Source organism: Eleginops maclovinus, chromosome 4 (genome assembly GCF_036324505.1).
Source record: "Eleginops maclovinus isolate JMC-PN-2008 ecotype Puerto Natales chromosome 4, JC_Emac_rtc_rv5, whole genome shotgun sequence".
Classification (NCBI taxonomy): domain Eukaryota; kingdom Metazoa; phylum Chordata; class Actinopteri; order Perciformes; family Eleginopidae; genus Eleginops; species Eleginops maclovinus.
The window spans coordinates 36,854,064-36,872,641 of record NC_086352.1 but is presented as its reverse complement, the minus strand read 5'-3'; the positions used below and the strand labels follow the sequence as shown (position 1 = coordinate 36,872,641).

The window sequence follows — 18,578 nt, the reverse complement described above, 5'->3', positions numbered from 1 at the left end:
GGGGTTAAAATCCGAGTAGGACGTCAGACTGCCAGACGTCATTTTACAGCTCGATGGAGTGGGAGGAAGATAACAGGGTGAGTGTTAACACATTCATTATTTACTCTGTTATACTAGATCTCAGAACAGAACTTCTTGGTTAAAAATCATGGATCTAGGCCGTCAACAAAATGGTGAATTGCAGATTTGCCAGCTAGCCAGCACCCTGCCATTGTTGTAAAGTTTTTCTTTCCTGGTTTCTGATTCATCATAGCAACATAACATGTGACAGCCAGTGGCCTGTCTTAAGTGTATTATTATTGTGTGTGTGTGTGTGTTACTGGTTTATCTCTCAGACTGGAGAAGATGGGTGATTTAAAAGAGGAGGAAGAGGACACATTTTCAGTTTCCAGCTGTCTGTAACCGGTCTAAAACGTTCCTCTATACTTCAGTAATGAACCTGGACCCTCAGACCCAAAGTAAGAGTTTCTACTGTAACCTGACCTGAAGAGGATTTAGTTTTTATGTTATCTCATCATTTAATCTATTTTTTTATCATCATAGTAAACAAACTCGGTAGAGTACAGTCATAACGTTTAAACTCTTGATCCTTGGCATCATCAGGGATGGTAAATCTGCTAGTGAAATCATCCTCACAATTTACATGTTGGACTTTGTGTTAAATCAAGCTAATAAAATATAAATATGTACAACGTTTCACTCTCAAATGAATTGTAACAACAGAAACTCACAAGCATGACGCTAAAACCAGAAATTCAGAACAATTCTAAAATCTTTAATCAGGTGAACAGACAGAAGTCAAAAGCTGCTCTTTTAATGAACTAATGATGTGTGTAAAAGGTTGTTTTTCCACAGACAAAGAGCAGAGTCTCTGTCTCCAGCTGTCTGTCTCTGAAGAGTGACCCGTCTAAAGAGTGGCTTCCTCCAGTCTTCAGTAATGAACCTGGACCCTCAGACACAAAGTAAGAGTTTCTCCTGTAATCTGACCTGAAGAGGATTTCGTTTTAAGATAATCTTATAATTTAAACTTTTCTTTATTAACGTTATGTGCACAGTATAGTACAGAACAAACACAGTAGAGTACCGTAAGCTAACATTATTTAAGGATATTTTAATATGCAATTATAGTATCATTTTATCTGTGGCATAAATGGTTTTAAATGGCACAAATGTTGATAAATACTAACTAAAAACTAAATGTATCTTCCAAAACATTATTTGACTACTTGGGCATATTAATGATGTGTATTTTTAAGATGTTTACTTATAATAGTGATAACCTGGTGAGCAGCAGATGGTCTGCAGGAGGTTTTAGAGGAACATAGGATCAGTCTGAAGAGGAGATGTGAACGTGTGACTGAAGGAACTGATCAAAGTGAAACCCTCCTCAACAGGATCTACACTGAGCTCTACATCACACAAAGACAGAGTGAAGAGGTTAATACCCAACATGAGGTGAGGCAGCTGGAGACAGCTTCCAAGAAGAAGACCCTCCATGACACTCCAATCAAGTGCGAGGACATCTTTAAAGCCTTACCTGACCAACAGACTCACCTCAGAGTGGTCCTGACCATGTGGCGGGCGTTGGAAAAACCTTCTCAGTGCAGAAGTTCACTCTGAACTGGGCCGAGGGTTTGGAAAACCAATATGTCAGTCTGGTGATCCCGCTCTCCTTCAGGGAGCTGAACCTGATTAAAGCTGAGCAGTACAGTCTTCTCAGGCTGCTCCATGTTTTCCATCCAGCCTTACAGAAGGTCACAGCAGAGCAGCTGGCTGTCTGTAAGGTGCCGTTCATCTTTGACGGCCTGGATGAAAGCAGACTCTCTCTGGAGTTCAGAATCAGTGAGGTTGTGTCTGATGTCTCACAGCAGTCCTCCGTCAACGTGCTGCTGACAAACCTCATCAGGGGGAAGCTGCTTCCCTCGGCTCTCGTCTGGATAACTTCCAGACCTGCAGCGGCCAATCAGATCCCTCCTGAGTGTGTGGACAGGGTGACAGAAGTACGAGGATTCACTGACGCCCAGTAGGAGGAGTACTTCAGGAGGAGATCCAGAGATGAAGAATTGTCCAGCAGAATCATCTCTCTCATCAAGAGCTCCAGGAGCCTCCACATCATGTGTCTGATCCCAGTCTTCTGCTGGATCACTGCTGCAGTTCTGGACCACATGTTGACTACAGACCAGAGAAGAGAGCTGCCCAAGACCCTCACTGACATGTACTCACACTTCCTGCTGGTCCAGACAAAGAGGAAGAAGCAGAAGTATGATGAGGGACACGAGACAAGTCCACAGCAGCTGACGGAGGCTGACAGGGAGGTTGTTCTGAAGCTGGGGAGGCTAGCGTTTGAACATCTAGAGAAAGGAGACATGTTCTACCAAGAAGACCTGGAGTGCTGTGGTGTTGATGTCACCGAGGCCTTGGTGCACTCAGGAGTTTGTACAGAAATCTTCAAAAGAGAGAGTGTGATCTTCCAGAAAACAGTCTACTGCTTTGCTCATCTGAGCGTCCAGGAGTTTCTGGCTGCAGTGTACATGCTGCACTGCTACACCAACAGAGACACATCGGTACTGAAGGACTTCCTGCAGAGAGACTGGGTCGATGACAACAGTGGTCTCAGTGATCAGGGTTACCCATCTCTGGATGTCTTCCTAAAGAGCACCATGGAGAAATCCCTCAGAAGTGAAAATGGCCACCTGGACCTGTTTGTCCGCTTTCTCCATGGCCTCTCCCTGGAGTCCAACCAGAGACTCTTGGGAGGCCTGCTGGGTCGCAAAGACAACAGTTCAGAAATCATCCAGAGAGCCATCAACAACCTGAAGGTTATAATATTTCTTCTGACAGAAGCATCAACATCTTCCACTGTCTGACAGAGATGTAGGACCACTCAATACATCAGGAGATCAGAGTTACTGAAGTCAGAGAACAGATCAGAGAAGAAGCTCTCTGAGATCCACTGCTCAGCTCTGGCCTACATGCTGCAGATGTCAGAGGAGGTTCTGGATGAGTTTGACCTGAAGAAGTACAACACATCAGATGATGGACGACGGAGACTCATTCCAGCTGTGAGGACCTGCAGGAAGGCTGTGTAAGTCCAGATGTGATTAACTCTATAAACTAATTTGGATCAGAAGTTTAATGATTCAAATAAACATGATAACATTTCTACTGTTTAAATACTGAGAGCAACATAAACACCTGTTCTTCTCTTTATTTATAATAATGGTTGAATTGAACGTTTCTCTCTTCATCCTCCTTTGAGTGATGAAGGCGACATGTGAAACACATTAAGGACTTCAGAGGTTTCTCACAGCAGCATGTGATCACAGCAGTATTTACAGTTATCAGTGAAAGCAGTTGTTACTTTCTCGTAGTTTCTTTAACATTCTGTTGCTGCTGGAGATCTCATGTTCAGTTTGTAATTGAACCTGATTCATGAACATTAAAAACCTACATCCATAAAGTAGTAAATGTCCTTTGTCATATTTTCATTTCAAGCAGTAAATGAGGAGCTGCAGATATAAATGTTTCTTAAAGGAAGTGTAATAACTGTTAGTTGTAAAAGTAAATGTATGTTTTTTATATTTAGTAAACGATAACTTCTGAATAAAGGTCATCTGAAGTAATATTAGGTTTATATTGATAGAGTTTACTTTCTTAAGTAGACAGATTGTTTTGTTCCCATTCATTTCAATGTTGAGTAACAAATCTGACTGGATTATAAACTGAGTTTAATCCTCATCATGTTTCTTTATTCAGATTGATGAGCTGCAGGTTCTCAGAGATCAGCTGTGCTGCTCTGGTCTCAGCTCTGAAGTCCAACCCCTCCCATCTGAGAGTGCTGGACCTGTCGGGCAACAATCTGCAGGATTCAGGAGTGGAGCTGCTGAGAGATCTTCTGGAGAGTCCACACAGTTCCTCACACCAGATCAGTGATGTTACCACTGACTGTAGGCTCTCTTATTCTCCCACAAACTATAGAAAGAAAATGCAAAGCCACATTTAGTTAGTAATCAACTCTCTAACAGACAGATGGGATTTTACAGAAGAATGGAGACGGTAGTCTGTTTTTTTATGGGATGTTTTCAGTTTCTAATGATAGTGTTTGCAGAGAAGATATGATGCGATGTAAAGCCTTAGATCTCTCAGGACTCTGAAGCTAATAACTCCAAGAACAAACACTCATTTTAAACTGGATCTAAAACTGTTGGGTTGTGTTCATCCCTACAGAACCAGAGGTTACGAGATCACAGCCAAGATCCAGAAGAACTGTGAGTACTGAAACCAGATCCTCCATCCAACCAGATATTAAACTCTTTAAGGGTGCCTTAGAATGCATCTATCTGTTTTTTTAAATTGTTCTCTGATGTCTAGAAAGTAGTTATATAACTTTGGTTGATCCAAAAAATTTCCAGATGCGGATTTACAGGCCCATTTACAACCCTATGATGGGGATGGAGGCTATTGGCATCCAAGCTTACATATTTGAGCCTTTATCAGAGGAGGAAACAGATGAATTTGAAGAACAGCCAGTTGGTCGGAGATTGGAGAGCAACGTTACGGAGTGGTAAGTGTTAGCGTTTGTGTTTCCAGTAGCTGGTGTATGCAAATGTTGGGGCTGGACTACCATGTTTTACGCAACACACAGGGATTGTTGTAAATTGCACGTTTTACCGCTGTGATATACATATTCATGATTTGCACGTGAAGGAGGAAACAATGGTGTTTGAGGTTCACGGTATGTCAGGTGAATACAGTTTTCCATTTTATGGCACCTTTAATGCAGCATGTCCTCAGAGGAAAACAACTCTCTGGTTTTCTATCGCCATCATTCTGGCTGTTTCTATTCATGTTTTATGATCATCATTGTTCTCTCTCTCTCCGTCTCCTCTCAGGTGACTCCAGTACAGGAAGTGAAGACACACAGAAAGGTGAGAGGTCGTACCGTGTGAGGTTTATTTATTGAGGTTTCTCAACTGAATAAATGTAGTTATGGTCAGTGTTTTTCTGGGATTCGAGACAAATCTGCATCTCAGGTTTTATCTGTTAACAGTTTTTTTTATTAAGTGGCGACTTTGAGACTTGAATGAGTACTTAAAGTTTTTCTTAACAAGAAAGATGTGTCACCGTTACTCTGGAAACGTTTCATCAGATTTAGGATCCAGTTTATTGCAGATTAGATTTTTCACATTTAGTTCATTTGCTTTGGTGTGTTGTCATCAAGAGAAGAAACCTGAAAAAAAATGGAATGCAGAATTATATGTAATTATGTATCAGTTCATCTGCTGTGATCAATGTCTTACCACTGTGCTGTGATTGGCTGGTACTGCTGTGCCATTTTAAGTCGTTAATAATCCATTGAAATTGACAATAAACTGAGAGGTTCCCGATAATGTGAATATTCAGCTTTGGTCTTTGGATGTTCTGTTGTTGTAGTTTGTGATCGTTGAGCTGGAGTTGAACTTTACTGACTCTTTACTGTTTCATAATTCCAGGCTCTAGGTGTCTTATCACCTGAACATACAGCTGGAAACAGGTAATCCTCTAACATGAGCAAACACTACTTTAATAATATATTTACAGTATATAACCATCCTTCTTTCATTTCATGCCATTTTTGCACATGTCTGCACCAGGGGTTCCGTTAACAGGTACCGGTTTTTAGATGGTAAAATGTATAAAAAACCGGTAAATTCAAAACCTGCCGGTCAAAATGTCCGGTAATAATGCTCATATAACACTTAGATAACGTAGGCTACCCTTAGACATTTATGTTTTGACTGCTACATTACTGGTGCTGCGTCATGACATCACCGTTGACTTCGTTGCTTTTCTCCCAAACGCCTCTCAACACAAAAACAGTCGGAGGCTGCATCGGGTCGTTGATCATGTTGCTTTTGTCATAGGAAGCCAGATTGAATTACAGAACTACTACTAAAACCTTATAATGTTCTCCAGAGTGCCGTGGTTCATTGTTTATTAATGTGGTTCAGCGGCACTTAGCCTACCGCCCGCTGCAGTGCTGCTCGTCCACCAGCGTTTAGGTCTCCCATTAACTCACAGCAGCGGCCGCTGGAAGTATTCACTGTCTGACTGTCAGACAAGCAGCTGATGCATACCCCCCATCCCCATCAGTGTGGTTCAGTCTGAACTGACGCTGTTTGGCATCACAACGCTGATAGGAAAGTTTCTCTGGTATAAGAGGGGTGATGTTAGCATAGCAGCCAAAGCTAATCTGACTTGACTACTATCTTATTGTGGCACAAACCGGCAACAACAACAACAGTGGCATATTTTACGGGGGAAGAACCAGAGCATAATTAGGCTCTAGCCTTCGGGGGGTGGGTAAAAAAAACTTGTTAACATGATAGTTGCTTTTGTAACATCATACAGTATTTCCCGACAGTTGGCCGGCAAGAAAAAATCCTAGCGGAAACCCTGGTCTACACAGCCCTCCACTTTAAAATACTCTCTCTGTAGTTTGTGTATTGCCACATTTTCATTGTCCTAGGTGTTTTGGGGTTTTAGCTTTTATGGTTCTTTGTATATTTAACTTTGGCGCAAATACTTGTCTTGTTGTTTTATAATGGTAAATATTTTTCTTAAAAATACTTATCTTGTATATACAGTAGGCCTACAGAGAGACAAGAGCAGGTCAGGTAGTTTCTTTCCAGTGAGAACAAATACACTGTACCAGTTGAAAATGGTGAAATCTACTGGTGGTTTTATAACAAGTATTTCCCTGTTCCTCTTTCAGGTCCCAGGGGGTTACCTGTAGACGCATGTCCCTCTCAGTAAGGGTCCGCAGGCAGCCCATAATCCTGCGTTTGAGTGGGAAGACCTTCTCCCTGTCATCAAAGTACTAGAGTTCTCTTGGAGACGCTCTCAATGACATTGAGGACAAAGTCAGGAAAAGGCCAAGAAGAAGAAAATGTGTTGAGCTCTTCTTTGTGTTTCTCGCCCCGGGTTCATTAACTTCCAATCAAATGACTCTATTGATTTCTAACCCTTCTGACAGACAGGAAGTAAACACTGCAACATCAAGCCCCCAGGAATTGCGCTGGCCGTTAACCGTGATACTACACCGTGAAGTCATTTAGCCCCAAAATACTTTCCCCATTGACTTACATTGGGAAAGAGAGGTCTGTAAATCACTGGATTACTTTTTTTGGTTGCTAAATACACCAGCATAAACGTTTTTATAGTCGTTATTTAAATTATTAGGGTCTAAAAGTTGTGCTAAAAGCTGAATCCAGAGTTTCTCTCTCCATTCATGTAACTGAGATAAAAGCGGGAGCTTGGAGGCGGGACTTAAGGAAAACTCAAGTGTGCGTGCTCTGTGGGTAAAACGGCCCAAATTTTCCTGATACCCTATCAATCTACAATTCATGCACCACTGAGAAATTTTGATAGGAATGAGCAGTGCCCTGTTCAATATGATCCTTTTTAAATCAATAAATCATTTGAAATGGAAATTGTCAGTAAAGTGTTTGATTTATTTAACATGTATCTAGCAGTGCCAGTTTTGGGCATAGGGCGCCAGATCTGGTAGGTCTCATAGGTGAAAAAAAATGTTAACCCTAACCCTTTGACTGTAGAGGAAACACCCTTTTCACCCCGGTTACATTTTTTCATTTTCCACTGAAAAGTGATGAAAGTGGGGGATAGAGACTTATCAGGCCGAGTGCAGAGCGCGCGGGTTACGGGGTGTTGTTGTTAGCATCTGGTGCTAGCTGCGCTAACGGATATAAAAAGGGAGAGAGCCTCTGATAGCTACAGCTTAGGTAAGGTAAAGGACTCTCTGAGTGTTTAGATAGTTACCTTTCAGTTAATCTCAGACGTTTTGATCACCATTTATGTAGAGAAATATTTCCAAGGCACAACTTTATGATTATTAGGATGAATAAAAAGGTATGAAATTATTCCAATGTAGTATACTCTAGCACAGTAAACCAAATATATAGTTTAAAACGGGAGTGATTAGTAAAATATGCATGAATACGAAACATTTAGCTATGTAAAATAAGATCAACTTTAAAACGTGTTGAAAGCTTAAACTAGTATTTACTGAAGCTAACTAATTGGTTAGCCAGCTAGGGCAGCAAATTGGTCAGAGCCGGCCCTGTATGTGGCCATGTTATAAGTCCTCGTCGAGCTCCTTGATTGCCCTGTTGTGTGTTCTTTTCTAATTAGTGGTTGCCTCGCTGGACATCATCACTTACATAGAATATAAAAATAAAAATATGTAGTATCACGTTTGCACCTCAGCCAACGTAAGAATGTGCTGATTTTTGCTTACCAATGCAAAGTGTAGCAAAATGGACTTACCGAATGGTGCTCTCATATCAGTCTAAAAGTCTAAGAGTGTTGAATGCTGGACACATTTCAATCGCTATGTAACACTTACGGCTGCGATTCACACACTGCACAAGTGTTCACAGTGTAGGACATGGCAGTGTACTAATAGGTATATATTCAAATTGAGACACAGCGAGTGTGTGTAGTTGTGATGAATCAGAATGACATGGCTGATGGAGCTGATGGCTTTGCCAGAGTCCATACAGAGAGACATATTGTATTACTAACACTGCAGCAGATCAGCTAATCCTGCATCTTTCAACCACACACACACACACACACACACACACACACACACACACACACACACACACACACACACACACACACACACACACACACACACACACACACACACACACAGCTTCCCTCCACATAAACCCAGAGGTGAAGGGTTCCCTGAGCAGCAGACAGGGCAGAGCTACATGTCTCTCTCCACACCTGTCACCTGTCAGCCCTCTACACTGTGTGTGTGTGTGTGTGTGTGTGTGAGAGAGAGAGAGAGACTGGGCCAGGTTATGGCATGTTGGTTTCCTCAGAGCTGATGACCCGTTTTCATCAGTGCCACAGACCCCTCCCTGAGGCTCACACAGGAGTTATTCTGGTATGTCTGTTGTATGGTGACTAAACAAAGCTCCTTATTCCATTATGGATTGGGTTGAAGTGCGAAACTGATCACTGGTCTAATGAGAGTTCTACATTTTTATGTGCCACTGCATATTTTTGTGATGCTCCAACATTTGTGACTGAGCGGTGCATAATATAAAGGAGCCATGTTGCTGTTATGTTTTTACAAACAGCCGAAGAACGAGAAGAACAAGTCAAAACTTTGTTAAAGCATCAAAAGTCAAAGTATTCATTCTTTTTATAGTAATAGATGCAAGGATTGAATATGAAATCCTTTTCAGAATGAACAGAGTTGTGTAATAATGAAAAAATAGTTTATTTTTTATTATTTTTATTTTATTTTTTAACTTTAAGCACCTGAAATAATGTGCGTGTGCCATTATTCAAGTCTTAATGTTTAAGGGGATTTTTGTCAAATGATTGTTTGAAGAACTGACACACACACACACACACACACACACACACACGCACACACACACACACACACACACACACACACACACACACACACACACACACACACACACACACACACACACACACACACGTACACACACACACACACATCTCAAACAGGACTTTTCTTTTAGATTCTTGCTTTTTAATAGTTACACTCTTCGTGGATGTGCTTTAAATGTATATTCGAATATATGAAATGTTTGATCTGATTAAGGTGTGGATCTTGTGTTTCCTGTGTACCAAAAAGTGAACGCCCTGCTTACACACCTCAGGTCTCCAGAGAATCTTAAAAACTACAAGGAGAAGGAATAAGACAAACTATGCTTTTTATATTTTTTTTACATTTTGACACAAGACCATTGTTAAAGATAAATTCTTTTTAAGGGATACCAGGAGGTGAAGTGCTTAATGGATGGAAGTGAGTATGGTGTAGCGTGGTCTCCTGTGGCTCACACAGAGGTATGTATGTGAGAGTTAATGTGTTAGCTCTCCGGCTCTCTGGATGGTTTGTCATCATCTCACCAGTTGCTGTGGCAATAGCCCCAACAGCTGATTGAGCTCTTTTTACAAAACTGTTAAAAGCCTGCGATCATTTCGGTGTTAAATTACAAATTAGTTGAAATATGAACTAGTTGAATTATTAATTATTTATATAGCATTTCTACTCTATAACCTATTGTTAAAGTAAATTAGATGTACCATAGACGAACAATAGATGTTAAGACACAAGTCAATAATGAATAATTAAATAATTATATTCAAGTATTTTTGTTTAGATTATTAGTGCAATAGCAAAAGGAGTATTTGATTTATTCTGAATAGCTTAATCTATTTTTACGTAATGAGAGGCAAGTTTGTTACAGAAAATATTAATGCTGCTTCCGGTAACACTGCGATAAAAAAGGCGGAAATTATGCTGGCCGCTGTTTTTGTTCCTTAGGGCACGGAGGGAGGAGTTGGAGACGCCTTTGGTATGTTTCTCCTTTGTTTAAAACTATTTAATTTTCTTACTTAATCTGTTGCCTTAATCACAGAATACATTATTATGCTGGTGCGCAATCGGTGGCTTCAACGCAGCATCATTTGTTTGCGCTCCTTTTTGTTTGTTATATTTTTAAACAGCACAAATGTAAAAAAAATAATAAAATGTATATAATGTGTGTTAGTGAGGAATCAGTTAAATTAAGGTATTTATTAACTATTTAATCAGTGGAGTTTTCCAGGTTTGTTGGCTTTCAGTTAGAGTAAAATATTTGCTTATTAATTCATTGAAGTGTATGATGTTGTTTATTGAATCTTAAACAAATGTAATGTAGAAATAATGCAATGACACATAAAAAAATATATATAATTGTAGTTGCATTTTACTAACATTGGTTTGTCTTTTGTATTTTTTTAAAGGTTTTCAACCTGAACAAAACCCTTAAGTGTCTTATAATAACTGGTGAACGGAAAAATAAAGACAAGAAAAGGGATTGGAGTTGTCCATGCGTCCTCTGTTGGCCTCTCAAGAGATAGAAAACAATGAATATAGGCGAAAAAAACTCTGAAGAACTTGACAATAGACAATGTCATTGTGACCATCTCCATTGGTTGATGGACTGATGTCTTGAAGCCTTAACTGAAGCATTTTTGATAGTCATGTTGTTTTATTTCAACAACAGAAGTGATTTGAGAGGATGGAGCGAAGTACAACCGAAAATCCAAAAACCATTTAAAAGCAACCAAAAAGTTACAAATTAACTGTCTAGTAAAATCACTCTGAGAGGTATAAAGTTTGAGGACGAAAACACAGAGAGCACCCAAACAGAAAAACACCCAAGTGGATCTAATAATTTCCAGAATAAACATTATGCTCAATTGAAGAGCACTCTGGGCTGAGATCAAGGTGCCACACTGTCGCCATTGAGAACAATTAGGGGAACATCAATGAGGGATCTTTTAATCAGATTTTTCCAAAGGACACTTGGACATGTAGACAGCAGGGACCTCTGGCCTTATGATAAGTGGACAAACTCTCTACCCCTGGGCAGATATAAAACATGGCAGTACAGGAACTGAGCCCTGATGCAAGACAAATATTGCAGCATGTAACATAGCATTGTGGTAATTTAGGGTTGTAGTGTAAAATGACAGGCTTCTGTGATAAGAAGAGTCACCCCGGTGTCAGCTGGCGTTTGTTAGACCTTCAAAGGGCTGCAATTGTTGCATCTTTACCCTGCACTTTGAGGCTACACAGCCTAGTGCTATGCCAGTGTGAATGTGCCTTAAGAGGTTTTTGTGTGTGTGGGGACAAAGGGGTGTGTGGGGGTGGAGCGTTAAATTATAGAGGGCGATGCAAGGGAGGGAAGGCTGATATGTTTCCTCATCTCTGCATACAAGCTCAGTGATGCTCGTCGCTCGGTGGGCGGACATGTTGTTCAGCCTCTGTTATCAATGTTTCATAACCTCCCAGGCTGAGAACATTGTTCAGTGAACTGTCATGCTCCTGGGAGCTTCATTTTCTTCTGCTGTGTGTTTGTGTTTTTATTCATTTGGGATTAGCGGGGCCACATCTAATGCTCCCCACCGAAGCCAATAGATTGCCCTTTAAAATTCCTTCTTCCTCATGTCAGGAAAGTGCCTGCATACACAGGAGCGGATTGTTTCAAACTGACATGCTGCAAACATCAAAAAGGAATTCCAAAATAAATGAGTATTTACAGGCTTATAATGCTGAGGTTAATTACGTAGCAGTGTTGAGTTATCATACACAGGAGTGTTAATGGGGAAGGGGTGTTTAATTGTCCATGTGCAGAGGATGGTAACAGCAGAGCAACACTTGAGAAACGCTTCTCAATAAATATTAATATTAAGCTATATTTGGCTCTTTACTTGCTGTAACAATGTAAATATCCCTTCTGTGGGATGAATAAAGGTATTCTCATTCTCATCATTCAGCTTGGAGACACATCATATGACACTGACATTTTTTTTCTTGAAGGACGAAAATGTATTGTGTCGATGGTGCCTGCTTTGGGGTTGTTTACTATAAGAGTAGCTGATGCTGAGACCTGGACGGAAAGTACAGTACATTAAGACAGAGAAGCTTTATTAGAGCCAACAACGGTCAGTGTGGTTTCATACCCCGTCAAGGTTCAAGGTTCAAGGGTTTTTATTGTCAGATGCACAGTAGCTACAGTGTAGTTATAGCAATGAAAATCTTAGATCCTGAGCTCCTCCAACAATGCAGCATATTACAAAAGGAAATAAGACAACATAATTAAATAAGGATAATAATAAAAAATAGTGCAAAATGAAACAGATTAATTTAAATAAAATAGTGCAGTTTATGTTGTATGACAATTCTATAAGTAGTGCAGATGAAGTATAAACATAAAAATATATAAACACAATAAGCTAAAGTATGCGTGTTGAGTGTTGAAAGTGATCAAGTAATCCAGGATTCTATATAAATGTAAATAGTAGAAACCTCGTAGGACGCTCCAAAGGGGCGTGGCCAGCAGCAGCTCCAAAGGGGCGTGGCCAGCAGCAGCTAGTTCATTTAAAGCTACAGTCACAGAATCAGCACTTCTTTGGCTTTCAACTTGACTGACTGGCTTGGCCATAATCTATATTAAAAAATGTGTTAGCCAACAGTTAGCCACGTTAGCTTGGGATAGCTTGTGTTCCTTTTAGCTCCCGGGCTGCATCGCGTTAGCTCCTGTTAGCTCTGAAGCTAACCAACGGCTGTGGGTCTGAACTGGGCAGATCAATATGATGAAGGGCGAAGCATTTTATTGGCCACATGAGTTTAAAAAAATCCCTAAGCATCTCTGTCACTCACCCCAAGAGTATTTCAGCAAATCACAGTGCATATAATTGTCCACGTGCCTCGAAAAAGACGACACCGCTCAAAATGACACAGACGCGTTAGCCGGCCTTAATGGGAACTACATATAGATGTGTGATCCGGTCTTAAAGGTAAACACAAACAGAGTCGTGATCCGGTCTGAATGGGTTAAAGATCTGCTTCATCGGTTCAGTCAGACTCCCACTCTCACCCACAAACATGGGAGACATGGATGAGAAATGAGGAATCAGCAGTTAGGTTTCCCATCTCAATTGAGAATAAACATCAGACATTTTAAGTAACGTAAATATTTCCCTCTGAATATATTGTGTTCACACTGCAGAGGAGATGCTTTTGTAATAAATCATCCATCCATCCATCCATCCATCCATCCATCCATCCATCCATCCATCCATCCATCCATCCATCCATCCATCCATCCACCCATCCATCCACACATCCACCCACACATCCACCCACCCATCCATCCATCCATCCATCCATCCATCCATCCATCCATCCTCTCCCGCTTATCTGTCAGGGTCGCGGGGGTAACAGCTGCTGACAGCAATAACACAATAAGTTAGCAGGAGACAATAAGGATTTTTGGCAAAAAGATATTAGTATGAGATTAAAAAAAACAAATGGAGCAAAACAAGGAAGAAAGCTATGCAGGCAGGCAGGAGGAATGATGAGAAACAGCTGTTGGTTGTTATACTGTACTTTCAATAGTCAAATCCATGTTTAACTTTATTTGTTGCAGGCCTGTCTTAGAGCTCATCTATAGCTGCTTCTCATCACCTGTGGAAACAGACATATTGTTTGTAGTGAAAGAACCCAAAGAAGACAGGTAAGGAGAAGTCACATGACACGACTCCAACAAGGACCACACTCGATTCAAGATATCATATTATTAGAGGTTATGATTTCCATATTCCCCCCTAAACCTAGAATCCCCCAGTATAACTACCACATGACAACACGCTAATAGATATAAATGTCATGAGTATATCAAAATCGGACGTTCAATATGGATATTTCTCCAGTACCTTCCCTTCTCTCCACACTTCTGCCTCGTCGCCATCTTTACCAGCCACCTGTAATAATGGCATCTGAGATGGATCACCAGGCATCACAACACCAACCCATCTCATTATCATCGCCTTTGCGAAAGTCAATAACAGTGTGCAGACACAGAACATCCCACATAATGATATAAGCACTACCACCATGACTTGAACCAATACTGCTCCTAGCGGTCCGAATTTGTTCTGCAACCAAGCATTTGCAGACCATCCTGCTCCTTGTGATGGGCCAAACGCATCCCTTATATGTTTCAATGCGTCTATCACACTAGTTATATTGTCCGAACTATCTGGAATTAACGTGTAACAAGCGTCTCCGGTTAAATTCAACGCCACATATAGGCCACCTTGTTTGGCCAAAATATAGTCCAGTGCCATATCATGCTTTAACAATGTCAGCCTATGGCTCTTTTGAGTATTGGATAAGAAGTCAAATCCCCTTATGGTTTGATTCGCAAACCCCTGCAAGGTATAAGTGATATTATCAATTTGATCTGCCAAAAATGTCACCCCATACCATGGAAATAGACCTATACCCCATTGTTCTGCTATACTGATCCTCCAATGGTAGGATTCCAAATTATGAAATTGTGCCAACTCCCTTTTCTTTCTACCTTCGGAGAGACTATTAGATTGATTCCTATCATGTATTCCCTCCTTTTGGATAGAAAAGATCTCATATGGAAGTTTCAATGTTGCCATGTAACAACATCCTGTCCACCCATACGATAGAAATATATATGCCTTCTCGCCGCAGACCCACCAAAGGTCTTTGAAATTTCCTATAGTCACATTACCAGGTAAAAGCTGATCCTTCACCAACACCGTTCTATGCTGTTTGCGGTGTGGGACATAGAATTTCACCTCATATCGTCTCTCGTTAACCGTACGGTCAACCCTCTCCAGGGTCATCCAATACTCATCGCAGTCAGATATTCCCATAAACATGCCTGGTCCATCATAAGTTTTGTTTGAACAAAAACAGGCGCTGGCCCTCACAGGGTTTACCTCCATTGCCTCAGGGACCGTTGTCAACCTATTTTCCTGCTGAGCAAGCAGATCCATGTAAGGTAAATCTCTTAACCATACACAATCTGATCTCGGCCAAAATAAATTCCGTGCCAATGCCATCAACATATCTGCTTCTGATTGCTGTTTATACAACAACCACGATAAGGCATAAGATTGACATTTAGTCGTTAAAGGTTGAGGCACTGTCTCTAAAATCGAAAGCCATGTGCCTGGTGGAGGAACCCTCACCACACATGGACAATTAAATCCTCTAACCGATCTTATGGAATGTGTCAACTGCTGGAACCATAAGTTCCTACTTGCCCACTTATCTTTAATTTGTAACGCTGAAGAATCAACTCCATATGCTTTCCATGTCGCGTCTCTCTTTTGTACTGTATGATATTGATCAGTCCTATCTTCTAGTAACCTATTGGAATCAGCAGCCTCCTCTCCCAGATCTAGACTAACCTCCTGAGCTGTCTCCGATGACTCAACATCCTTCTCCTCTCTCCTCTGTTCTGTGGTTGTGGTAGCTGCACTTGGTTGAGTTTTCGGAGGATCTCTTGATCCTGTTCTTTCTGATCGCTTTCCTTCTTCCTGTGTAGCTCCACCTGATGCGCTATATGGTCCATATAAACACTCTTCGTCATGCTTCCAAGACCAACTACTTCGGCTAGTTTACTCCTCACAGGCTGAGGAAGCCCCTTCAGTATTTTGGCTCGTAAAATTGACTGCTCCATTCGACCTAAATCCGGGTCATTTCCAGTAATGTCCAGCAGTGGCTCAGTCAGTAGGGGCTTGGACTGGGAATCGTAGGGTCGCCGGTTCAAGTCCCCGAACAGACTTGAAATATGGAAAGTGGACTGCTACTTGGAGAGGTCCCAGTTCACCTCCTAGGCCCTGCTGTGGTGCCCTTGAGCAAGGCACCGGACACCTCCAATCCCCCCTCCCCATTGCTCCCCGGGCGCTGCACGATAGCTGCCCACTGCTCCTAGAACTAGGATGGGTTAAATGCAGAGGACCAATTTCACTGTGTGTGCTCTGCTGTGTGCATGCATGTGACTAATAAAGAGGGTTTCATCCTCCGATTCTCTAATGTTTCTCCACTTTTGAATGGCTCTTGACACATAGGCCCTTGGATTTTCTTCTTGCCCCAGTTGTTCAATAAGAACATTGTCAGGGTGTACATTTGTTGGAAATGTATCCCTCAGTGCTCTCCACACTCGAGCTCTATTTGCCGAAAACAGCTCTGGATCGTTTACAGCAGTTCCCACATATCGGTTAAGTCCATCTCTCTGTAGAATCTCTTCCATAGCTGAAACCCCAAGAAGGTTAGCTAACAATCTCTTGATATCTCCCATGGCGAATTGTGTTCCCACCATGAGCTCATCCATCTTTGAAGTCCACGGATGAGCTCCATCTTGAAGAGTAGGCAACTTCTCCATTATATCTGACATATCGGTATTCTGCCAAGGCTTGTACTCCAAATTCTGTCCACGAACTATTACAGGAAGCATGTTCTTAAGTTTTCCTTTTCTTGGGCGAAGTGAATATCTTGCATTTGATTCTCGGGATTGTTTTCCTTGCAGCTCTTCCTTCTCCGTCCGCAATTCTTCTATGCGGCATATCAACCTTCTTTTACGTTCTGATGTAGTGGCTAACTCCAAAGCCGCTATACTTTCGTCGATCATTTCTTCCATCTGTTTTATAACCTTCTTTCTGTCTTCCTTCCTTGTAGTACTGGAGATTGTAGGTTCAAATCCTACTGACGTCGAGGGGCCCTCGCCCCCTGAATATTCATCATTGTCTCCAATCTCACATTCACTAGATTCATCATCTCTCGAGTCCTCTTCCGTCTCTGTGTTATCTCCTCTCTTTCCGCTTTAGCCAGCATCTGCCTGACTGCAGGGTCATATCCGCCCCTAGCTGCTTCTTGATCACTCTGGTCATCATCCTCGGACTTTCTTCTCCTGATCCTCAGTTTCCCCCCTGTTTCCAACCGGGTCGTTTTCTTCTTACTTTTGGCACTTGGATACATTCTTATAGTTGTTTTCGCTCGTCCCATTTCTATTACTTGGTCATCTTCATCTCGGATGCGGTAACCACCCCTTTGGCTGATCACTGGGAGCTGGGGATAGATTTCCTCAATGGTCGCCTCCTTCTTATAAGGTGGAGGGCTCTTTATTGGTTCCGTATGCGAAAAAGGTGTATTAATTTCCGCCGCCAGTTTTTGTATTTCCTTCGCATTTTTCCGAATGACTTCCGCGCTTCTATCATTCTTAACTTTTGTTACTTTTAACCGTTTCTGTCCCTCCTTTTCAAACAACTGAAGAATGCCGAGCTCTATCTGACTCTTTTCTTTACGTTGCCTCCCTTTCTTGCCCTTCTTTTGGTCAGTTTTGTAGGTAGAAACGAGCACCTGCATTGTTTTGATTACATCAAGGTTAAGCGTCCCTTCTACTGGCCATGGTTGTTCAATATCAGGCCAACGTTTGTGCCATTTCTCAGACATCTTTTCAATACCTTTAATTAAAGGATTATTTTTCTGTACTAGATCCCCAGGAGTAATTACATTTGGATTGGTAGTTTTAATGTTCTTTTTCTTCATTTTGACAAGTGTTTTACGTTCCCAAATCCTAAATTAACCCTATTGCTGAAACTTTTAACCTACTTAAAACTATTGTAATCACTTCTCCCTCTCTTTTTATTTATTATTATTATTTTTCCATAAATCATCCACTCAATCCAACCAATCAATCAACCAATCAATCAATCAATCGATCGATCTGCCAAATCAAGCAGTGATTTAATTAATTAATTAATCAATCCATCAATCAAACCAATTAATCAATCAATCAAATCAATCAATCAATCGACAAAACTAATCAACTAATCAATCAATCAATGTTGGGTGTTGTGCACTCAATTCATTACTCGATTGTAATCTAGTATTTCAATGGAAAAAGATATAAAGGAAGCCCCACTGTAAGGGACTGAACAGCTTATTTCCATAAAAACAAAGCCACCACAACAAAGCCACAGGTACTACAGTCTGAACCGACAACCAATAATCCACGCCCATGCGCTCCCAACAGAGTCAAGCTCCAAAACCTAACACTCTGATAACTATTTCAAATGCGTGTACTCAGTCTGTTGCCAAGCCTTATTCCAAACCAACTACAGCAGGTATACTCGTGAATGCAAAT

General features: G+C 41.2%; 1 pseudogene; it reads left to right on the top strand.

Moving 5' to 3' along the window:
- The first annotated feature begins 433 nt into the window (after window positions 1–433).
- On the top strand, window positions 434–6,775 carry LOC134863106 (protein NLRC3-like; annotated as a pseudogene).
- The last annotated feature ends 11,803 nt before the right edge of the window (window positions 6,776–18,578 follow it).